This window comes from Coturnix japonica, chromosome Z (genome assembly GCF_054131305.1).
Source record: "Coturnix japonica strain WE chromosome Z, WE-NBRP24, whole genome shotgun sequence".
Taxonomy (NCBI): domain Eukaryota; kingdom Metazoa; phylum Chordata; class Aves; order Galliformes; family Phasianidae; genus Coturnix; species Coturnix japonica.
Window position 1 is genome coordinate 23,171,781 of NC_140702.1, and position 25,035 is coordinate 23,196,815.

General features: G+C 36.5%; 1 protein-coding gene across 18 annotated transcripts in view; it reads left to right on the forward strand.

Moving 5' to 3' along the window:
• Nucleotides 1–25,035, forward strand: part of PAM (peptidylglycine alpha-amidating monooxygenase) — a 112,148-nt gene that overhangs the window by 17,803 nt on the left and 69,310 nt on the right. For 5 of the 18 annotated variants that reach the window (XM_015849428.3, XM_085528059.1, XM_085528064.1 and 2 more), the window contains exon 1: nucleotides 7,460–7,642. The exons of 11 other annotated variants lie outside the window; for them this stretch is intronic. The gene's annotated coding sequence lies outside the window, so the exon portion shown is untranslated. Of the gene's footprint in view, nucleotides 1–7,435; nucleotides 7,643–25,035 lie in introns of those variants that run through there. 2 more of the 18 variants (XM_085528060.1, XM_085528056.1) reach the window with 2 other exon arrangements.

Genomic DNA, 25,035 nt, shown 5'->3' on the forward strand with positions numbered 1-25,035 from the left:
TGACAACAGAATAATATGCTTTTAAAGAGGTGTGATATTTAGGGCAGGGCACACATCCTAGGCAGGTGGTTGGGCAGTTATCTTGAGCCCAGTAGCTCTTGTCAATTGCGTTTTTTTCATAGAAAATGGACTTAAGTCTTGCCAACCCTTCAATTTCAAACTTAAATGTTGTTAATGCATGCTCAAAGAATGCTCCTTGAACCCAATAAAGCAAATATTATTACAGTCTGTATTTTTGTCTTTTATTTAATGTAGCTTTTGGAAAAGGGAGGGTAAGAGATTTTGTAATGTAGCAAATTGTTTCTCATCTTAAAACAATTCTAGCATCTTGCATATGTGAATTCTCTAAGGCTATTTCACTCGATATACATAATCTTTGCTTGTTTTTTCTTTTTCTTGTTCTTCAGATCTACTGCAGATATCTCAAAGCTTAAGTATATGCAGTTCTATTTTCCCATGAATTATACTCTAAGTTGTCTCATTTTTACCAATAAGGAGTAGGGAAAATCATCTTGTCACACGGCACCAAATAGGGTTAAACCTGGTATATCCAACTTCGTGGTTGTCACTTTTGACTCATTTGCAAGCCATAACTTCAGCAGTGGAGGTGTTCACAAATTTTTAAAAATAGCTTGTTTTTTGGTAGTATAATGAATGGTTATATTCATTATATGTTCATATATGCTACAGGTTCATTGCTGTACAGTTACATAAAACACGAAGCAGTTATGTCGCTTTGTTGCTTGGGATCATATGCCTGGGAGCATATGATTTACCTGGAGAGAATATGATTTACCTGGTTAGGTGCATTCTGATCTTTGACACATATCTTTCATTTGTATCAAATTATGTCAGTTTGTATTCAGTAACTCCTTATGAGTCATGTCAATTTTTGCTTTTTTTAGCATCTTTGTTGCTGAAGTTTGTGTGGTATTTCCTGGGATTCATTTTGCAAACTAAGCGTAGCATAGGTAACATACCTGTGTTTTTGGGCCTCCCTTAAGGAGCTATGTGTTGTCATGGCAGCATTAGCTCTGGAAAATAAACACTGAAACTTTCTGAGGATGAGGATTTGGGTGTTGGTGTTCTTATTGTTCAGAGATAAGAGCTGAAATGAGATTGTTCAGCAGTGTCACTACACGGTGCTGCCTGAGACAGCAGTACTCTTCCCTGAAACCAAACCAAAATATGATTTACTAGAATGGATATGCTGGCTGACATTGTGTGTTTAATAGTTAGCTGCTGTAGTAGCTGATTGTTTTATGTTCCAAGCAGTCTGATTCACAACAATTGAAGAGCAGTGGCATCATCCATATTGCTTATAGTTTTGTTAAAACCATTTGCTATTTCTTGGTGAAATTCAACTACAAAATACCCTCCTGTAACAATGAGTTTATTTAAATTGGCATTAGGGACAAGTATTGCATGCATAACTAGCAGAAATGGATTTAGATTCTCAGCTAAGTGAGTGTTGTTAATCTTCAAAGGAGAGCTAAGAAATCAGAGGGATCTTGCAATATCTCCATGTAGGTAGTAAGTCAAAAGGGGTTTGCTTAAAGGTCTGTTAAACTACTTTCCTTAGCATGCTATGTCTTTCCAGTTTAAGAAAATATTTATCCTAATGCTGTTTGTTTTCTGCACACTGCCAAAGTTCCACTTAAATTACTAATCCTCATCAGAAGCAATTTAAATTCTTTTTTTTAATGTTTTCACATGGAATTCTAAATTTGCATTCTTTTTGCCTACGTAGGTATAGTATGTGTGGGGCAACTAAACAAGTCAAAATAACACATGATCTGTTTCCTTATATCAATGTTTTTCTTCTTAATGTGTGAACCCTTCTTGGGGAGAATGTTAGAGCTGTGTATTCTGTTCTTGTGACAGTTTTGCATGGATTGCTGTAATTTAGTGCTTTTATTTTCCTATTTGTCGTACAAATTTTAAATTGACTAGTTCAAGTTTGTCTGTTGTCTTCTGATAATGTTGACTATTTCAAGTCATCTGTAAGGGAAAATAAACCTTTCAACATAATCTGTGTTTGCTCACCTGCAGGGCCTATATGGAAAAGCAAATGACAGTGTAGGGTGATGATTTCACTGTCAAGTCTCCACTGAGCTAATTTAGGGAGTGCCACCTTGCTAACCTTGCTTGCCAAATGTTCCATAAGGCATTCCCTTGTCCTGAGTAAATATTACCTTGGTCAAGACTTACCTTTTATATTTCTGTCTAAAAGTTGGATAGGAGCAAGTGAGCATCACAGATGCTGTGTGCTCCTACTGTAAAGTATCCAGTACTGAGATTTACAAGCTCCAAAGTACTGTGACATGGTAAATCACTTCAACATGAAAACAAAAGAATTCTCATCTACTGAGCTTGTCTCTTCCTCAGACTTTTCTTGGTTACAGGAAAACAATTGCAATTACAATTCTAAGTTTTCTCATGCGTTCCTTTCAGCTGGGATTTGCTTATCTGGAAAATTTAACCCGCTTAGTTCAGAACGTCTCATGTTTGTCAACAGTCTGACTGTTTGAGGCTGGGAATATCCATGGCAAAAAAATAACTCTTGCACTATAAACAGGTCATATGCTTACCCAATTTTCTGTAATAAAAGTTGGAGGCATCTTAAAAATGCTGTGAAAAAAAAACAGAATCATTCTTGTAGAGAAAAAATTCTTACTGAAGAAAAACAAAGTATGCACAAAGCATGAGAACTTTATGAGATTTAGAAACCTCATATACATAAACCTATTATGTCTCTTGGAGTAGAAATGTTAAAATTTTGTGGATAATGGTGGAGTGGATTAAGGAATAGATATTTTGTTCTTTCTAGTATATGGCTGGTTTTCAGTGTGCTTTAATTAGCTCTCACACTAGCAAAGCAGTGAAGAAATAGCATTTAGTGGCAGAAGGATAACCTTATTTTAGGGATAAGCAGCAATATTTTTGCTATGTGTGGATGAAAAGCTTTGCTGTCATTCCCATAGGCAGGACTGCAGAAGCTATCTTATAATTAAATGTGCACACGACGCAAAGGGAGTGGAAGGAGGTTAGTGTGCCTTTCTTTTTCTATATCTGTGAGGAGCAGTTGGACAGAGCAACGTCAGGGTATTCTTAGATGATGGAAAATTGTGATTTGTTTTGAAATTCTTGTCTGAAATGCAGAAAACTAAGAGGAACAGTGGAACTAGTGGTGGTAAATGCCTCATTATTTCGCTCTCAAGGTGTAGTGAACTGCTCCATGCTTAGATATAAAAGTAGATACTTGTGTGTGTTGATGTTCTCACATCTCTGATACATTTCTTCAAGGGGAAGTTTTGTTTTGTGCAGAAATACTGCAAATGTTCATCTTCAGAGGTAAGCTTGAGCTGTAGGAAGAATCTACTGAACCTATTTTGTACTACAGTCTATACTGTAGTACAGCATACTGAGTGCATGCTGTTTGTGTAAGTAGGTTGCAACATGACTATTTTAGAAATGTGTAGTCCTGTGTCTCTCTGATTCATTTTTTTTTTCCCACTTTTTTTAGCTAATCCCTGGCTATTGCTTAAAGCAAACTTGCCCAGGCAGGAGACATTCTGTTCAGAACCCTAATTAAGTGGTTCACAGATGGAGAAAAATAGAACGTGCTTCAGGTGCTTTGAAAACAGTTTTGTTTCCTTTTTTGTCTCTCCCTTTATTTTTTTTCTTTTCTTTTCTTTTGTCTTCATCTCTATGGCATATTGTGAGCCCTGGCTATTATTTTTGCTTATTGTCTAGCTGTCAGTGACTGCCTTGAAGAGATGGGCAGTGGTGGCAAAGGTCATTCTAAAAACTGTGCTTGGTGCTTTCTCCCACCGTTGCAATATCAGCAAAAGATGTGCGTTAGATACTGATAGATTGGTGAAAAAGATGGACGTAAAGAGCTTGGAAGGCCTTTTAAAACGAACAGAACTTAAGAATATGATGTTGTGATTGCAAAAGAATGCAAGCTAATCGGTTGTTTTCTTTTTCCCTACTCTTTCTATTGCTATTGAAATTAGATTTTGGTGATTATGGAGCATTACAAGCTTAAGAGTATGAAGAAATGATTGCATGGATCTGCAAAATTGAAATTAAGATTGCTATTGTATACACCAACTGTAATTTTCCAATACTTGACTTTTTAATCTAAAGAAGGAGTTTGTGTGCTGTTCTCTCATTGTAATTTGCAATCTCATTCTAGCATATGCCAGTGCCTTAACCTTGTGCCTGTCTATTCATGGCTGAAAGTACCATGATTGCTTACTCTTTTTCTTCTTGGAACTCACAGTTAGCTTAAATCAGACTGTAAGAAGTATGCAAAATGATCTGCTGGAATTTTGTTCTCTTTTTCTTGTTTCCTTTTTTTTTCTTTTCCCTTTGGGACCACCCAAAATTCAAACCCTTTGTCTGAGAGTGGTGTCCAAATGCTCCCTGAAATCCAGCAGCCCATGCCCACCACCCTCTGGTGCAGACCCCTTTCCCTGACCCCCAGCTGCCCCTCCCTGACACACCTCCATGCCATTCCTCAGGCCCTGTTACTGTCACTGGAGAGATAACTGAGAGAAGACTTCCATTATGGGTTTTGTAAATAAATATAAAATGTTCCTTTTCTCCAAAGAACAATCTACTGCCTATTCTTATTTTGTTTATAAATCAATGAAGTGAATTAGCTTGAGAACTTCAGGAAAGAGATTTTAGAATTTGCCCAGCAAAATACATCAATAGGAGATTTTAGCTGAAGAAACAAAGATAGTGCCTTTGTTAATAAATCAAGACATGCAGGTGATGGTTTTATTGGAATTATTTACTTTTACGTCCTCTGGGGGTATGGGCTTCATTTGTTAGTCATTGAAAATGCTGTTCTTCCTCTTCTCAAAACTGGATGAAATCTGTAGTAAATGTGTTGTAGGTGAATGTTTCTTTAAAGCCTGTGTGTGACTTGGCAATTGAAGATCATGGAGGTTTTCATTTTCATCCTTTGCAACTAACTACATTTTCAACTTTGCTATCAAGAGATTAACGCTTCAATTGCCGTTCAGTTGCTGTGGCCCTTCTGGTGTTTGAGCGCACTGACAGGCACTAAGTAGCTTGTTAAGTCAGTCTCTAAAGGGGCAGAAAGAGGCTGTGTGGGTTTCTGCTTATGTTTTGAGCTGCTGTTTGTTTCTGCATCTGCTCATCTGCTAAGATGATTGCTGTTCATGCTCTCTGTGGTCCTCATTCCATCCCAGCAGAGAATTAAAAATAACTGGTTGTGGCTCTCTTCATGGTTGCAGTTAGAGTGAATTAATACTTGAGAAATGTATGTAGAACTTTGTGATAATTCTCCAGCTCTTTTTTAATTTCTGTTGTATACATTAATTTACTTTTTTCTTGATGCTTGATGTGTACATAGCATTTCATGCATAAAGCAACAGGGACTGTGGTGGAGAGCAATACATTTCTTCATACCTTAGTTTGGTAGTTTAAAAGCCAGGCATGCATGCAGAAAGCTTGCTATGGCAAGTAGTCTATGTATTGTGAGTAGTCTCTGTGCCGTGTTTGAAAAAAGGGCACTAACACTTAAAAAAACAACAACAACAACAAAAAGCCACACTGAATGACAGCTAACACTTTACATTTTTGGAATATAAGGATTAAGATTCTTAATCTACCACATTGTGATTAGAGTTTTCAACCTTCCTGTGGGAAGCGACACTTCCTCCCAAGGGTTTGATTAATGTTAGAATTGAAACTGTGATGTACATTAAATAACAGCAGCTCTTCTTGACATCTCAAATCAGGGAGAATCCTAACTGATAAAGCATATCTGTGGTCTCTGCATATTGGTGCAAAGCTGACAGCAGCCTCTTGAATTGGAGGCAATTCTGATTTCAGTAAAAAGAAGTAAATGTTTCTGCATAGGCAGACTGCAATCTGGCAGAACCCTGTGCATTTTAACCAGCACCTTGTGCTCATTATTGGATAATAATGGTGTGTGTGGGTGCCAGATTGCCAGCCACAAGGTTCAGTATGGTGTGATGTGTTGTCTTCCCAGGTGTGAACCAGCCATCTCAGCTGTGGTATTAAAGAACTTGTATAATGAGTCATCCTATGAACTCTAGGCTTTAGATAAGAAAAACCTCCTGAAAGTGCAGTAGCGTTACTGTTGCAGAATTTCATTTATGCATTTATACATTGGAGATTACCCTTTTTCATTATCTGATGCTTGTGGGAAAGGGGAGGTGAGGACTAGGATGAAACAGAAGCTATTTAAGATTTCTCAATTGTAGCATTTTTTTTTTTTTTTAAGGAAAAGAATGAATTTGAAGAGTCTACCTTGCTGTTCTGAGCAATAGACAAAAATGACTGATTCTGTCTTTTCTGGGTAACTACCATAATCAGTTTAAAATTCGTAATTGATCATAGTGTTCAAGGAGAAGGTTACCCTGGGAGGAGATGACTAGGAGTGAGAAGCTGAGTTTGTTTGGAAATAAAAACTGAAGTGTCTTCGTAGATCTGTAATTTGTCTGTGTCTAATGAAGCCTGATTCCACAGTAGTACTATGATAGTTAATTCAAATGTATAAACTGTGATTAATTCACACCACCCCACCCCCCTAGCCAATCTGCTACTGTTCCCCGTGCCCTTATGAAACAAAAACCAAAACAAACTAGTTGGAATTAAAACCTAAAACCAATGTGAGTGGGTGGAGTTCTCCCCCATCTAAGGCTTGCATTTTGGCTTCATAATAATTCTGATCAAGTTGTTATTCATGTAGTTACTTTGTAGTTTCTAAAATTGGAATAAGCCCCAGCTGAGCTATTTGCATGCAAAATGAAGAGGAAGTACTGCAGTTTTCTTGAAAGTTTAGCCAAAACTTCACGCTCAGCTCTCTCTTGGCTATATCATCTCACAGCTGCTAATATTTACACGAGCTTTGTCCTTCCTAAGTGGTGCACTCACTGACATAACCATTGAAACTAAGACACTCAGATGAACGTGTGACTGCCTTAAAATTTTAGAGCATGTCAGTTTATATTGTACCTGAGCCTTAGTATTAGGATTCTGGGTTTTGTTTTGATTGATCTGTTGACCCTCAGTTACAGAAGGGCATCTGATACTTAAAACTGTACCATTACTTTGTGAAATAAACATCTCAGTGCAATGATATCAACGTGTGCAAATAGAGAAAACAAAATACAAATGCTTATAAAATTGCTACCTGACAGTATTATTTCTTGACCTGTGACTTCTGGCAGAGCTTGCAGATGTCAGAAAATGTCAGTAATGGATTCAGGCTGTGACACTTGTCACTTAAAAAGTCACATCACAATTAATAGATTCAGGATTCACTGAGCTTTTTCCTACATGGTGTCACACTCGTTGCATCTGTGACAGCCTTCATTTCCTACTTAGCAAATCGAAGCCTGGTAGCAAGAGCCTCAGGAAGTTGTTAAAGCAATTAAAGGCTTCTCTCTCACAGTACATTGCATGGTTACCATAGTATCCTCTGCCTCCAAGTCTTTACTGATGATGTCAGTATGCATACAGGGGCTATTCAGAGCATCTACATGAAGATGATTCAGCCTTTGCTAAAGATCGTAAGCGTCCCTCCATATGTTCTATTGTCTAGTATCATTTTAGAAATTCATGAGGCTGGAAGGTAAGTGGCTTTTTCTTCACATTATTATTTTTTAATATCCTTACACTGTAAGGCATTGCTTTTTTTTGTCCTCTGTTGCATTGTCCACAAAATGAACACTGTATTTTATTTGAACTAATTGCATAGGCTATGTAAATTAAACTTGGCAAAGTCCAGCTAATCTTCATCAATAAGAAGAAATGCAAACTAAAAAAATATTTAATGAAAAACTGCTTTACTGAGTAATTAGAGTGCTTTTTGGTGTTGTGTTTTTTTGTTTTGTTTTTTTTAATAAAATGAAATTACTTTAGCCCTTAATTTTAATGATCAGAAGAGCACACAAAATATGTAATGGTAGCATCATCAAAGAGAAACAAGTTAAACCTTTAATATGAAAAGGAAAACAACAATAAAAAAGGGGGGAGGGTGGATAGAAGAATAAAGAGTGAGAATAGGGCCACATGAGTAAAGGGATAATTATATGGGGTAAGTGTGGTTGAGCATAGCCTACATGCAGTTCTGCTTATGTAAAGTGTTTTTAAGTTCTTACTGAAATACAGTCATCCTTCAGCAAAGAAGAGGTTCTGGCTTTTTATACTGAATAGTGGAAAAGCTTAGTGAAACACTGGAAAAAACTGATGTTGAAAGGCTGAGTGGTCTCTTGCACATTTTGGCCTTGCAAGCTAAGTTTATTGGTAAGCCCACCATGAAAAGCCATTAACTGTTTGGTTTTAGAATTTGATTTTTTTTTTTTTTTCCCCCTTCTTTCAGTTGACTTTTTTTGACCATGATTACATTTGGCTATTATCAATATTAAATGTTTTTCTAACAAAAACCCCCACAGAACTAAATCCAAACAAACAAGCAAAAAATCACCAAAAAAGCCACCACCACCTAAAGCAAAGCACACACCGAAACAAACAAACCAAATCAAACCAAAAACAAAGTAGCAACACCAAACCCAAAAAACAACCCTGCAGGAACTAAGCTGTAGAATTATAACAAGCATTCATTGTGTTTGTTTGTTTTTAATGCTTTAACTTCATCTTGGTTTTATAGTCTTGAGTTCACTACACTGAAAATTCTGTGTTTTAGGTCTGCATGAAAATTATGCTTAATATTTACAATCAAAATAATTCTAGTAGTGGGAGTCAGGGATAAACTATTGGTGCAAAAGAAAATAAATTTGTAAAAAGTTGTTTGTTTTTTTTTGTAGCAGCAAAATATACATTAATGCAAATTAAAACAGTGGATTTTATGCAAGACACCAGTTTACTCCTTTTTTTTTTTCCTCTTGACAGCTTGCAAATATCTTTTTCTTTAGCTTACCTGTTTTATTTTGTGTGCTCTGACCACAGTGTCTGTTGCTTTGATTAGATAGTGAATTGTCTGGGAATGGCATCACTGTTTCTAAAGTGAAGTACTTAGTATGCTGTGCCTATTAAATAAGGCACTTAGGCAGTCTAATGCTATGTCCAAGATGGGGTCAGGAAGCGCTATTAATCATGGTAGAAGAGATGCATTAGAAGAGTTAGACTGTCTGGTGACAATCAAGTTTTATTCTTGGATATTTTTTTTTTCTCAGTCCAATTAGCTTAAGGATTTTTTCCTTTCTAACACAGAAATACTGTTTTTTCCCTCTACTACTGCATCATTACTTGATATTAGTATAAAGAACAACTTTAATTTTCACATTTGAATATTAATTTTGTATGGATTACAGTACATTACATTATTTAATGAATTTAGGTGTTCTGTATATTTTTACTTTAATCTGGAAGGTTAGCCAGCATGTAAGGAGAGAAAAAAATGATTGGGAATGAAATATTGACCTGTTAACTATATTTAACTATTACAGTTATTTTGAAATTGCTTTGCAACTTTCTGGAAAAATTCATAGCTTTTAACATATGATTAAATGTAAAAATATTTACATATTTAGGCACATTAAAGATCCATTCATAGTTTTACCTGGACTGTTAAAATGAGAATATCTAAGATCGTGCCAGTGAGTTCTAAATTGAGTTTATAATTTTATCCTATTTAACCTAGATACTAATTATTACTCTTGTGGTATACTTAACCTCTTGAATGAAATCATTAGTTTCAAATGCGGCTTTCTGTAGTATGGGCTAGCAACAGTTGATATAACCATTTTTATAATCTCTGGAAGTGTTTCTTGTCCCAGAAGATGTCATTTGTATTAATTACCTTTTTTTCATTGTATTTTCTCTTCAATGTATGCATTAGTTTTTAACTACAGTCCCAATTAAAGGCAAAATGCTTTTAAAGGTGTCTTAAAGGAGTTAAAATAGCAGTTAGCCATTGATTGATGCATTTTAGATTTGCTTTTAGACTGCTTTAATTGTTACTAGCTTCTGGATGCAAACAGTGTTACGTGATTGTCACTGAAATGTGGCAATTTAAGAAAAATAAAAGTTCCAGGGCAAAGTTTTGAGAAAAGAATGTATTTTTTCACCCACTCCAAATTGTTTAATGTTGCTTTTGAGAAACTGTTGTAAGAAAATATTTTCTTTGACACAGCTGTCCCAAATGTAATGCAAGGGAGATGTCTTTCTCCAATGCACAGTTTTTTCTCCAGTGTCTATTGTTGTCTCAGGATGTAAGCAGTAGTTCAGGGCTAGGGGCTTCTTTTTTCCTTGCTTTGTGCACTTCACTTTCCTTTTCTTTCATACCAGAGCTCTGGGCTGCAGGTACGGATTTCATTGGCAAATAATTCTTAATCAAAACGAGACTTCTCTTTGTTCTTCCACTGTAATCCTGTTAGGACGTTCACAGGGGTTCATGTTTGAGCGGACTCTGATTGTATTGTGAAATTACTTGGGATCCTCTTTTGGACTGGCGTCATTAATCACTGGCTTGTTTTCCCCCTTCTGAGTAGAAAATAAACAAGATGAAGTGGTGGCTAGGGGAAAGGGTATATACTTGCATGGCAACAGCCTTTCTCAGGTCTTTAAGCTATGTAATCATGAATTCTGTCATAGGTAAGAAGGTAGAAGTCAGAAGGGCGGACATACAGAGTATAGCATCTGAACACCGACCCTTTGTTGTGGTGCAGCTTTGTGGCTTTTGAAATCTTTGTCTTCAAGGCATTTGCTAAGTGGAAGAGCCCTTAGCTGGTAGGTGTGGTCATAGTTAATTGATTTAATTGGTTTAAGTAGAAAGTTCTTGCATATTTTTCCTACAACTTGAGTTATTGTTCAAATGAAAGAGAAATTTTTTGACCTTGTTTGAACAAAACAATTTATTTTAAGATTTGGCAGTAAGAATGTGCTGTTTTTAAATGATGACCAAAAGAAAAAAATAGCGAAAAACTTCTAGGCAAGGGCAGTGTAGAAGACTGCTGCAGCAGCATTAACTTTAATATTAATCTTGTCTGCCTGACAAAAGTCCATTAGGGTTATATGATGAAGCTAGTCTGCAGAGCAGTGAAGGAGCTGAGAGGCAATGGCAGGAGAGATGCAAGCAGCAGCTAGCCCTGCTGTGCCCAGCCTACTGCAGAAGCCATCAGATGCCAGTCTCCGAAATGCCAGATGAGCCCAAGGGCAGGAGGAGGTGGCAGGGTCATCCTGTAGTGAGGGCTGGGAAGGTGGACGTGCCTGGTCTGGTGCCCCCCCTAGAACTGTCAACTCAGTTCACTGACAGTCCACTGACAGTGGGCTATCAGTGCCTTTCAGAATGCAGGGAGACTGCCAGGGAGCAGGGGACACAGGATGCCATGGGAGTGCATGTTGTCGTCGTGTCAGACTGCTTATGAGATTAGTAGGGGCAGAATCAGAAGTTTGAAATGGTGTAGAATGAGGTGATCTAAGGATGAGTATAAGTGGGGGAAAAAATTGAATGATCAAGGGCTGGCTGCATGTAGGTGGCAAGCAAGTCTGTACCCTGATTGGGTACTTCCTGTGTGTTGTATCCTGTCATCTTCTCTCCTTCCCTTCCAGTCTGTTACATACTGAGGTATCTGATCTGTGTGCACAGGCCCAGGGCTGTGCTGACTCAGGGCATGACCACAGTGCCTGTCTGTGATGGGCCAGACCTCAGCAGGTGGATTGAAGAGCTGAAGACACAGAGTTTGTAATGTTTTCCTTAGTTTTGTCTTCAAAGAATGCAGCATCTGCCTTGCCCCTACCCCTATCTCCCTCCTCACCCCCCCCCCCCCCTCCCCACACACACACACATACACACAGAAATTAATCATAATGAAGGAAATGTGTAGTCTTTGAGAATTAATCTGTGATATTTCCTCAACTGCCTTCTGTCTGGTAAGACCTTATTTGTACACATATTAATGGAACATGGAGACAAAAGATTTGCAGCTTGCATATTGACATAAATCAGACAAATTGTGTCCTGTTCTGGCTAAGTCATGTTTGCTGGCAGGATGTGTGTAGTGTTTTAGTGTTATCAAAATAAATTTCGTAGAGATATGATTTAAGAGATGTGATTTAAGAAGTTTGGACCCTGTGGTCAGGAAGACTACAAAAGTAGAAAAATCCATATGCAACTCTTGTATGTCTTTTGTATCATTCCAGAAGTCTCCATGAGAACTTTTCTACTGTGTTCCTCATATGTGTCTTCATGTGTATAACACAGTGGTTATAAAAGAAGTGGAACTGGTAGCTTGAGCTTCTTTGAAATGGATTCCAAAAGTTTGGGGGGTTTTATGTATACTTCTAGTATATACTGACTGATAACCTGTTTTCATCCTACTGGTGTGTTTATCTCCAAAATTGCATACTCATGTTTTGAAACTGTACCTTTTGGTGTTGGCTTTGTTATCATATATTCCAAATATGATTACTTTGCAATGATGAGGAATTAAGGTGATCATTCTTTGAAATATAAAGATGAATATAAAACAAATGTAATAGCATACTGAGAAAACTGCTGTAGCCTTCTGTAGAGCTTGCAGCATCGTGTTTTGTGTCTACACTGTTGTAACTACAGCACCTAATTTTGAAGAACTTCTTAGGAAAGCAAAATAATCATTTGACACTGTTCGGCCTGTTCTACATGAGGGGGAAGTAGGAGTTTGGTGTTCCTTGTAGGGTTTCGTTTTGGATGCCCATGGGATTTGTTTATGGTACGATTTACTGGCCTTCTTCTCTTCCCAAGTTGCCTTATTGATGATTCTGTGATCTGAATGGGAGTTAGTGATGAAGCCATGCAATTATTTTGCTTTATTTTGCTCTAAGTCCTTTGGTTATTACCTCAGAACGTAAGTATTGCTGTACTTCTAACAGAAACATTAATTTATCATTCAGTTAGGTACCTCTGTTTCTGTAGTAGCATCATGTATTACCTCAAAGAGGTTGAAGGTGAGCCGTATGTTCTTAAAAAAAATCACTACCATTTTTTCCAATGCATTAAAATTTATATCAGAGGAAGGTAATTTCCACTGGGGGTGCTGTAAGCACCATACTTGCAAATAAATTATATTCACTTTAGTGAAATTTGCGTAGTTTAAACTGAAAATGAATTTGATATGCACTTCTTAGAATGTAATTCTGTAATTCCAAAAGTAAGCCAAACCTCCTAGATTTCTGTAGAAATGAAGCAGTTGTATACCTCTGCAAGACACCAGAGTTTCTCTTCTTTAATTATTGAGCAAGTACAGTAGTTAGTTTATCAATCTGGTGCTTCTTTTTATATTATAGTATGTAGGGAGTCTTTTACCATAAGTCCTTATGGACAACTGAAAGAAGCTTGAGTGCAGTGTTGAAAGTTAAGTCAATTGTTCTCTTTAAATGCTTCAGCTTCACAGAAATAATGCTATAAAGCTAGTGCAGAAGAGCAATCAGATTTCTATTGTTGTCATTGCTGAATTATTTCCAGTTACTTTTATTTTGGTTACTTTTCTAATTAAAAATTGAACATAACTCAAAGGCTTTGGAGGCTTTTGCTTTATCAGTAAGGCATCCATGAAAAGAGGGCTGTAGTCTGTTTTGTAGCGCTGAACAGAGTAAATTTTCCATAGGGAAGTGACATATAATTTCAGAGGGCAGGAAAGGAGCATGCCACCTTAATCATTAAAGTAGGGTAGACCTTCAGTATGGTGTGCTGACTCAGTGTTTAAATACAGCTTTATACTAAGAGAAAGAATACAACAATACAGAGTTTCCTTGCGGTTTCCCTGGAGTATCCTAACCTAGTTCTTGTGAACCGCTCAGTTCAGTGGTAAGCCATTCCTCCCTTTGCTGCCTGGGAGCAGGTTCCTGCTATAGCTTTCCTGAGAACAGTGGTGACAAAGTGACTCTTGAATCCCCTGGCTGGCAGCTTGCTGTTTTAGTCCTAATGGACATGAGCCCTTTTAACTGGCTCACAAAGGAGGGAGAAGGCTGATGCAGATCCTTCTTCAGTCTGAAGATCATCTACCATTCTCAAACCATTGTTTTAAGAATAGCAAGAGGGAGTCCAAAATGACTAAGTGTGCCCTTGATTTTAAAACAGGGCACGTGGTCAAATGATACACACCATCCCATGATTGCTGGAAATCTCAGGGAGAGTATGTCTGTTTTCACATTTGCTTACATCAATAGAAAAACTTGTATCCTGGGAGGTGAGAGGCATAAGGCCATTACACTTTTGTTGGAAAAAGGCATTAAACCTGCTTCTCTCCTCCTGAGGAGGCAACCACAAGCAATTCTGTACCTTTGTTGGGGAAAGTCTCAAGTTTGATATGTTGCAGAATTTATTTCTTTCATCAGCTTATAAAAAACTGAAATTTTGATGCCGTTCTTGGTCATGAGACTTAAAGAGCTTCCATGAGTCTATGCTCTTTCAAGGTATTAAGAACCCAGTGTGCTTTTTATATTACTTGTTAGGTATAGTAGGCCAACAGTAATAGGAGTTAGCAAATAAAAATCATGAACGATAAATATTGAATTTGTTCTTCAGTAATTAAAGTATGATACTGTAATAGGAAAATACATACCTGTCATTCTTAGCTCTAACATAAGCTTTCAGAAGTGTCCAGTCTAATTACGGTGCATTCTAGCTCTGTTGAATTTTATTGAGGACACTGTGACTTCACAAGAATCAGTTATGATGACGAGTTGTGAGTAGCAGTTTGGTGCATGTGGAACTGATTTTAGTTCTTGGCTTGGTCCCAGGATGTCTTACAAGAGACTCCTGCTTCAGTTCCTATTCTGTATAGTAAATTAGCTACTTGTTCATGTTACAGAAGCTCTTGGAATAGAATTTGGTAATGATTGCAAATTAGTCTCTTTAGGTAGAACTACTGCTGCTGAGATACCTGTCAGTGTACACAAGTACCCACTATTGTTACTGTTTGTATTTCATATTCTTCATCAGTGTTACTTAGGAATGATTTTGTAACTCACCAGTGTACACTTTTTTCTTAGCTTTATTCACTATTTCAGACTCCAAAATGCTCGTGTTTTACATTTCAAGTAGGATTTAATGTTTTTCTTCATTTTAGGATGATTATTGCTCTTTGTGTTAGAAGTAGGTTATTTCCTTTATGTGGTTTGTTTTTTGTTTTTTTTTTTGTCATGTCCGTGTGACATCAGACTATGAAATGTAATCTAAAAGCTTAATGTGGATTTTAGATAACACTTCAGAAATGAAACAGGCAATAAATATGGGGTTATTGTTTCCTAAACATAATATTATTTGCTGTTCTTCTGTGCAACATAGAAACCTGAAACCTGCTTTTGTATTTTGATGAGTTGAAGTGTTTTTAACAGATGCTTTATTATTGTTATTTTTTTTCCAGTAAGCTGTGAAATTTTGTTCATATTTCAATATTTATACTCACTCTCTGGTTACAGTGCATAGTAGCTAGTCCTGGGTAACCTCCTTTAGTTAACAGTTTATCTTTTAAAGTTACCAAATTGTGGAATCACTGCGGTTATGGGGGGGGGATGGTTTTGCTATAGTAATTAAGACACAGATGGAGTTCATTGTTCAAATATATTTGAGAGGCATATATTTAGTCAGTGTTACATGATGCTGAACATAGGCACCATCTGTCTTCAGCCTGCTTTAGAGTGTGGTCTTGGGAGAATATCTTCTGATTAACACGAGATAATTTTATTTTTACTACTTAGGAAGGTGTCTGTCTCCTGCCCAAATAAATTAAAAAGAAGAGAAAAAGGAATGTAAAGCTATACTGCCAAGTAAGGCAGAAAAAGTGACAATCATAGTGACATCATTGGGCAGTGAATTTTTTGAGCATTTGTGTCTGTTGTTGTATCTAATAAATTTATAGTACAAGAAAACCACAGTGAGAATGTTTCCAGTCTTGGGCAGTACTGTGGGCTAAACTTTTAAGAAACTTTGTGTCGTTTCTTAAGTTTATTTATTTAGGAGGTTGTAAAAAAAAAATCGTCTCCTTTAGGTTTTAAAGTAATTAAAATATAGATGTATGAAAAATTGATATAAATATTTACTTTTCCCAATAGGGGATATATTTATCTTTGGACTTACTCCTTGTCAGATTTTTTTTTTCTTCATCTCCCATCTAATCAAAACTCAGATTTTATTTAACTATGAAATATAAAATTCTTCTGTTCCTCATGTGCTTGCCTGGGCATCCTTAAATGTGATTTAAGTGGAAACAATGCAGGCACATCCATTGGAGCTGTCAGCCTGAAACAAAAGATTTAAGACAACTGTGAAGTATTCAAGCTTTTCATTTCAGGAAAATGCTGGAGTAAATCTAAATTACAATGCTTTAAATTTCAGAAGTAACCATTTCATTGCTTATCAAAGCAAACACAGATGCTGAAGGCAAAGGTTCAGATGGTTGAGCTGCAATGCCATTGAGTTCATGGCTTAGAGGCAGGAGTAGACTGTCTGGGCTGGAAAGCATGATCTGTTTTTTGAGGCATTTTGATTTTCTTCAGCTCGAAGTTTGTTTTGTTCATCATTATCACAGGCTTGTCTCTGCTGTGGAAATTAAAGCAGTTTCTGCTACTTGAATAATACAGCTTTCAAAATGAGCTGAATTTAAAATAATAGCATTCAGCTGAGAAAACACCTCCACTCTGTTATAAAAGTTAGATGACTTCTTGAAAATTGAATTGGTTTTTGCACTGTTTTAATTTGAGCTCATTGATTCTGCTCACGGGTATATTTCATTATTTAGATAATAATATCTATGTTTTGTTTCATTCTGTACTATTGTGAAGTTTACCTGTGTTTCTCTGCCAGTCCAGGAGACCTGCAGAAAGCAGGAAGGAACTTCAGTAAGTTTAAAACAAACTTCCTGAAAGCTAAACAAATCTTTTCAGTGAATTCAGCTTACTGTTACACAAAGACTTTTTAAAAATCATTATTATCTTGTAAGCACCATACATAAATCAGTGTTTCATTCATTATGATTATGGAAAAAATAAGTGATTTCTGGTTCTTAGATTTGATTCCAGGTATACCTGTTTAGTTTTGAAAGTAGTGTTGAGGTTGTTTTGAGCAACAATACAACCACAAATTTTTGATTACTTTTTAAAAGTGATCTTATTATTTGCAGAACAAGATTTGTTTTGTGAATAACCGACAGGTATATATTTTATAACTCATTTTCTTACTACAAACAGAAGACAAAAATGCTGTCCAAAAAAGGAATCAACATTCATATCTACTTCTGTATTTTAGTTTGTACAGCTTTAAGATTGACAAAACTGTAATTAGAGATATTGAGCACTGATCTGTATGATGCTGTGACTTTTTGTGACCAGTTGTCTTTGAAACAAACAAAAATTTCACATAACAGCAATCCTAATATACACTCGTGTTTTCAGAGCAGCATCTCAGGAAGGCACTTGTAGCTAATGCTTAACATTCTGGAATTGCATGCTGAGGAGGCACAAAGGTACTGCAGTGTAAACCAGCTGTCTACATCTTGTCAGCATTAGCTGTTGAAGCCCTCCAGAAAGCTGTCAGATTTTCTACTCAACACTGCCAATATCAGGGTAAAACAGAACAATATTGGCTTGTATTCGTTGAATGTTTGGTATAGCCTGAATTAGCACTAACAAGGAAACTTTTTCCAGAAGCACTACAATGATCATAAAATTATATCAAGCCTCTCTGTATAGCCTACTGAATAATATGAAAATATTTCTCTTTGCAACTTAATACTGAGTCTGATGATTCTCTTAAACCAAAGCAGAGCCTGAAACTGGTAAATAATGAGACTCTTGTCTGATGATTTAAGAAAAAAGAAAATTCAAACAAGGAAAGCAAGAAACAATACTGGAAACAATGGTACCTGTTTTTACTGAAGGATGACTGTAGGCCAGGTGTTTTTTGTCTTGCCCTTTAAAAATGTTTAGGTCAGTTTTTTTTTTTTTTTTGTTTTTTTTTTTTTGAGCAGGATTAAAATCTGCTCAAAACAATTTGGAAACAAATGGGAGATTTAGATGCTAGCAGTATGTTTTTGGAAAGTTCTTTCATGTGGCATGTGTGTGGTAAGGAAAAAGAGGGCTTTCCTTCTAGCAGTTGCAGAATCATAGAATTGCCAAGATTGGAAAAGGCTTCTAAGATCATCTAGTTCAACCATCCACCTGTTACCAATATTTCTCCACCAAACCATGTCCCTCAGCACAACATCTAAACATTTCTTCAACACTTTTGGGGTCTCTGACTCCACCACCTTCCTGGGCAGCCCATTCCAGTGTCTTACCACTCTTCTGGAGAATTATTATTTCCTAATGTCCAATTGGAATCTTCCCTGGGGCAACTTGAAGCCATTTCCTTTCATCCTATCATTAGTTACATGGGAGAAGAGGCTGTGGGATGAAAACAGCCATATCACGCCTTGTGTGATTCCATTGGTGTATTTTGTACAGTTACAGCACTGGTAAGTAAAGCTTTAATCTGAGTGTAATCCTATGTAGATCTCCCTCACCTGTGCAGCTCAGATGTTTTGCTGCCTACCACAGTTCACCTGATGATGAGCTTATGTGCATATTATGGTGGAGCTCCAAAGAAGTGGCCATCACCACTTTTTCTCAGGTAGCTTGCTCTGAGGAAGTGGCAACGAATGGATGCAAACCTAGGCTGGCAGTTAAACTTCTAGATAGGCTTTATTGGGTCTACTGAGGGCACAGAACTGTGGAAATGGAGAGTAGTGTAGTTACATTTCAATAGGTAACTTTAATTTCATGCGATATTTCTGGTGAATTCTGTAAGGAATTCTTCAGGTCTGAACTTAAAGGCAAATGTTGTTCTTTTAGGAGTTTTCTTTCGTGTAGCTGCCCTCACTGGAAAAGTAACATCACTTAGTGTTAGAAGTGATTGTTTCTGCTGTGTTGGAAAGGAAGATGGTTTTGGAACTGATAGTTCTCAGTGTACTATGCCCCCAGCTGTGGCAAGAAAGTTGCATGCATTGCCTTACTCTGAGCAAAGCATTGACCCAGCTCATGTTTACGTTCTGTTTTCTTGAAATTACAGAGTGGTTGTCTTGGAAGGTCTGTGTAAGACCTCACAGTTCCAACCTGCAGCCATGGACAGGGATGTCATCCTCCGGATCAGGTTGCCCAGGGCCTGGTCCAACCTGCCTTTGAGTGCCTTTGGGGATGGGGCACCCACAGGTGCTGTGCCAGGGCCTCACCACTGTCTGAGTAAAGAATTTATTTCTAACCTGACTATCCCCTATCCCCTCTTCTAGTTCAAAGCATTTCCACATTGTCCTGTCATTATCAGACCATGCAAAAAGTTGATCTCCATCTTTTTTCTTTTTTATTTTTAAATTATTATTATTATTATTATTAACCTCCCTTCATTTTCCTCAAACATCAAACAGATACAGCTTCAAAGGTATTTTAGTTCAGGTTTGGATACCTAATATTTCTGTGATCTGAGGTTTTTTTTTCCTTGTTGTAGTTTGCTTTTATTTAACATTTTTTAAACAGGCAATTCCAGTACCTAGGCCTTAGTAAAATCTTTTGCCTTTTTGTTTAGTAGTGACATGCAGTGGTTGCAGAATGCAGTATAGGTTTAAAGAGAATACTGTGTGAAAGTACAGTATAGGTTATTCATTAGGCAAGATGAGACATCCAGTTGTTATGTGTTGGAAAACTGAAAAATCTCTGTCAATTGCACCAGGTAACAACTGAACGAAGAATGTAACAAATTTCCTTATTGCCCATCTACACAACCCTCCTGGTTCCACAGTATCTCTCTGCGTTTCCTCATCTCTATGCAGCTCTATTTTTTATATACCCATACATATATGTATATAAATAGCTAATTCTGTTGACTGATAGCCTCCAGGCTTAGAGAAAGACGTGAGGAGGAGAAATTGTAAGGCTGGGGGGAGGTAAAAGGAACTTTACAAGGTCATGGCCATTTCCCTCTCAGTCTTTTAAATGTTTTGATCAACTAGTTTCACCTTGTTGATGTTATCTTAATACTTTCTTTATATGATATTATTGTAAACAACATATATAATGATTGTCTAAACTTCTGCTACACAAGTGCAAAAAATCTGCCATGTGATTTATTTATTTATTTATTTATTTATTTTTGTTAAGAAATGCCAGCCATTTGCTTGGTGTTAGTCACCTCTGCTTTCAAGTATTATGTGAATAAAATACCCTTAGCGTGATTTATGAAGTTCTGATAAAGTGCTGTGATTAATTTTATGTAAGTGGTAGATGTGAAGTCTTTGCTGGTACAAAACACAGATTTCCCTCTTGAAAGCTTTAGTTGGAAATGGCATTCACTTGCTGCACAGAAACAGCACTCTGTGATAATTCTGTATTCCTCGTGAACAATGGGACTCTATATAAACCATTAAACAGCCATAAGAGGATGATTGTAAAAATGTTTTACTAAAGGAAATTGCAAGTACTCAGTGGACTGGCATGAGTAGCTGCCACAGTAATCTAGTTTTGTGTAGAGAAAATTGGCATTGAGTTTTTAAGCCTAATTTTCAGAAAGATGTTTATATCTAAATTCAGCACTCCTTGTTTTTTTCGTTCACAAGCAGTCTACCATGCCCTAATCTCTGGGTACAAAGTGCAATTTAGACCATGAAGTGTCTTCAGGTTTCCTGTGTTCCTATTTCCAATTTCACATTTCTATCCATTTGTGAGGCTCATGGACCGTATGTTCTGTAGTATCTCTGGCACATGTTTCTGCTTTGTAATCCTGCAGCATTTTTCCACAATAACAGAATGTTTTGAGTTGGAAAGGACCTTTTGGGAAAGAATACGTAGAGTTTGTTTTGAACCAGGAAAGAAATGTTGGAGTTCTGCTTTCCTATTTCTAACATTGAAGGTGTCCTGAGGATTTCAGCTGAAGAAGCCCATGCTGATCTTGAAGTCTCAGGCTTGCTGTTTGTTTTCATTATTTTGTCACCTAACTTCCAGACTTGAATTGGAAGCTACTCTGCATCTTGTTGCAATAGATTTTGCAGTGCCTTGATTTCAAGCTTGAAGTGCCGGAAGGCAGTCCAAGTCGGGCAGATGTGGTAAATTTGTAACCTTGGAAATTACAAATCTTGTTTGAAGTGGTGAGTACAGGGAAGCAAGGCACACGGTGTTGGTTTTTCAGTGTTCTGTGCTCTTTTCCAGTCCATATCACTCCATGTGAACATCATAGTCTGGTAAGTGTAATGAATGTATGATGCTAAAATGCGTCTGTTCTGTCCATTGCCACTATTCAGGCTGCCCAGTTTCTGTGGACTGGGTATGATCAGATTTTTAGAAACATTTTTGGGGGTTACTCGCTAACCTTATTTCACACCTATTTACTTACTTATTTATTTTTAGTCAGTGAAATAACCTGCCTGGCAATAAATTAATAACTGTCAATTAATGTAACCCATTGGACAAAAGTGCTTCCTTCCTTAAAATAGTAGTAGCACTGTAATCATTAACAATTCCCAACAAGCCATCTAAGTAGTGACCTTCCTGCTGGTGGAGGATCTGCTTCTGTCACATACTGAGCAAATTTTTTGGTTAAAAAAAGATAGAGGTCGTACTTGATATCAAAGTATGTAACGAAGTATATGTTTTTTGTGTTTTTTTTTTTTATAAGTAGCTAAGAAGTACTTAAAGCAGGACAATGAAATGTTTGTGTAAACAGTTTTTAATGCTGACCTAAAAACTTCCATCTTAGAGAATGGAAAGCAAAACAGAAGTATTTCAATCTGAATGCCTTCAAGTATGATACTTGAGAAGTCTTTTGGGATTCAGTTTTGGGAATTCAGCTTAAATTATTTACTTCTAAATAAAAGTGAAAATAGAAATAATTTTTATACTTAAATCTACATAATGTTTTGCTTAGCACTTCAGAAGTAGTTGTAGGGAATAGTAGCTTAAAAATAGCTCAATATATAGTTCTTTATTATATATGTATGTATTTTTTAATTGTGAATTTTAGAAAACTCCATATAGAATTTAATTTATTTGCTTATTTTTCTTGTATAACTGAAAATTCTCACCACAGGAGAACATCATGCAGGAAAACAAATTTTTTTTAAATTTTTTTTATGTTGTATAGAGTACAAGACATGTTAAAGAAAAATGTTTGCTAGTTAGCTTTTTTATTTCTCACCTCTGTTTAAAAGAAATGTTATTTTTCAGTTTTTTCACAATTTTGAAGAAAAATAAGATCGGTAGAAGTTACTAGACATGTAGGTTTACAACTGGCTACATTGAATCTGATTTTGATTAATGACAGTGATAACTGAACTGGTCAGTAGGAAGAGTGAGCTCATCAGGGGGATGGAAATGAGACAAATGAAGATATGTATCATGTAATGTAGGACATAAGTGGTAGTGTTGTTTAGGCTATTCTTAATTCCTTTTCATAAAATTATGTTTCTCTGTAACTAGAATGAGAGTAGGGAGATAGTCATACTTTTCTTCAAAGTCTGAACTATCGTTAAATTTGAGAGGTTTTGAAAGGCTTGCTTCCTGTGATATTTACCTTTTGCCATTGTTTATCAAGCCATGATGCCAGTAGTTACTCTGATACCTTCTGGGATAGCAAGGTCTTCATGGATCACTTTCTTCTTCCATAGATCTATTAGTTAGCAAGCATCAGAATGGAGTTCTGGGCTAAATCAATTGTGGTGCTTAATAAAAGACGGTGTTTTGACAAGACAAGTCACTGATAAAACCCACCTGTTTTAATTTCTACTCCCTGAGCATCAAAATAGTTACTTGGGAAATAGGACGGAAGAGAGATTGTGTTCTGAAGAAAAAGACAAACTATATGTAATGCATACACAGATTGTCAGGTAGTCTTAATTAAAAGAATGAAGTTAAACTTTGTGTTTACCTACCAAACTGCTCCTTTTGCCAGTGATGTGTTGAGTGGGGGCAGGCAAGGGAAAATTCCTCATGACACTAATATAAGGTCCGCTAAGAATGACAATAAATGACGAGGCAAAGAACTGAATCTTCTCTTTAAAGCTGAAGAACTCTTTGTAGTTTTTTAATTAGAGGGGATCAATTTAATAACTAGAATAGTCTTCTGAGATTAGATGCTTACAGCACACATGCTAAAGCCCAGCCCTGAGGAACTGATGTGCAGTGGAGCTTCTTAGAACTTTGTTTCATTTTTTTTTTATTGGTATTATAAACTTGTATGTATGTGTATATAAATATACATATATATATACACACAAAGAGAGATAACATAAATTACTCTGGAACGTCATTGAGCAGAGTTGTGCAGTAAAGAAATCTTTCTTTCCCAGTCCTATGGAGGTTTAATTTCATCATTTTAATCCAGTTCTCCTACACCTATTTCCTTTTTTATTTATTTATTTGGTAGCCATTCCATTTATTTAGCAATTGAGCCAAAGAACAACATGTTTCAAAAAAACAGTATGCAGTGTAAATTTTTCTGCATCACCTTTCCAAATCCTTCTGTAGCTGAATAGCATTTGCCAGGTGGGAGTGCAGCACTCTGACTCACTCTATTGTGGAAGCGAACAAGCCTGAGTGAGTCTGAAGTTCTTTCCATACATATCCTCAAATCTCTCCTCACAGACCAGTATGAGGGAGGGAGCATGTCCTTGATGATTTATTTCCCCTGCTTAAGCTCTGGTCTGTTTTCTTTTCCTTTGAGGAAGCAAATACAGTAAAACTAGTATCAGTCAAACTTTACCACCATTTGTATTCTCCCTCAAGACAAATAGCAGTTAATTTCCTTTTCCTCCTATGAACATTTCATACAAAGACAACATAAATGTTATTGAGAGAACCTTTTATCAACATTACCCATTAAGTCGTCAAGCTGGCTGTCAGTTGGATTTGTGCCTGAAATTTGCCCAGACTTGGGGGCATGGGCTTCTTTTTTTTTTTTTTTTTTTTTGCATGTGTTTCCTTGCTCTCCCCCAATTGTAACTGCTTCACTGCTTGACATTTGTTTAGTTTTCCGTGCTATCATATGGTATTTGTAAGGGCTTTTCTTTCTTACACTACTGTTCGTGTTTAACTTGCCTGCACTGAAGTCAGGATATTATTTTATGAAATCTCAGTGCATATATATATATATGCCTAGAATTTTGTAGGCTGTTACATTTCTCTAAATTCCAATGTTGAATTCTTCAAAAACAGGCTGTGTTTACTGTTTTTAGTGTTTGAATTATTTTCAGGAGACTTCGTTTTTTAACAAACTAGTGTTTTCCATTGTTACTGTTGAAACATCAAGAGCGGTTTCAGAGATCATTCTTAACAAGGGATAGCCATTACAAAAACTTATTTTTCTGTGGAAGCTTTGACCTTTTCTGTGTATTAATTGGCTCTGTTAAATTTGATTGGGCTTTAACAGGAGATAATTATTTCATCTGACTTGTTCTTTGCTTGAAAAAAATAGATGTTGACTTTTTCCATGCAACAAAGCCTTGCATGCTCTCAGCATTTGTTTCTTACATTGGTTTTCCTTTCTGCATATTTTTCTTAATTCTTCACTTCTCTTTCTGCTTTTCTGCCTTTTCCTGTTATTTTCCCGTATTTAGCGGTGAGCTTTAGAAAAGAAATTTGGACTTCTTGGTTATTCATCTTTGTCCTGTATATTCTGTCTCTATGGACAGTTTACAGAAAGCCTGGTGCTTGTTTTTAACTTTTATTTTTACTTTTTAAAAATTCCTCTGAATGTTCTGCTGAAAAACTAGTCAGCTTCATTGCATTTGATTACATTACTATTAGCATTTTTGTATTTTGTGGTAGCAAAAATTCAACTAGAAAAAGGTTCGTCTTATAGAAATGGAACTGTAATAGTAGAAAATTCGGTTACCTGCTTTTTGTGAACTTAAATGATCCAGTTGTTAACTACTGCTGAATTGAATTAGGTACAATTATTTGCTTTTTCCTCTCTCCCTATTATCATTTATTTAAGGAGTGTCTGTTCCTTTTGGAACAAGGAAACACTGCAAGATTAGTTTTGTATTACACTCACAAACTTTT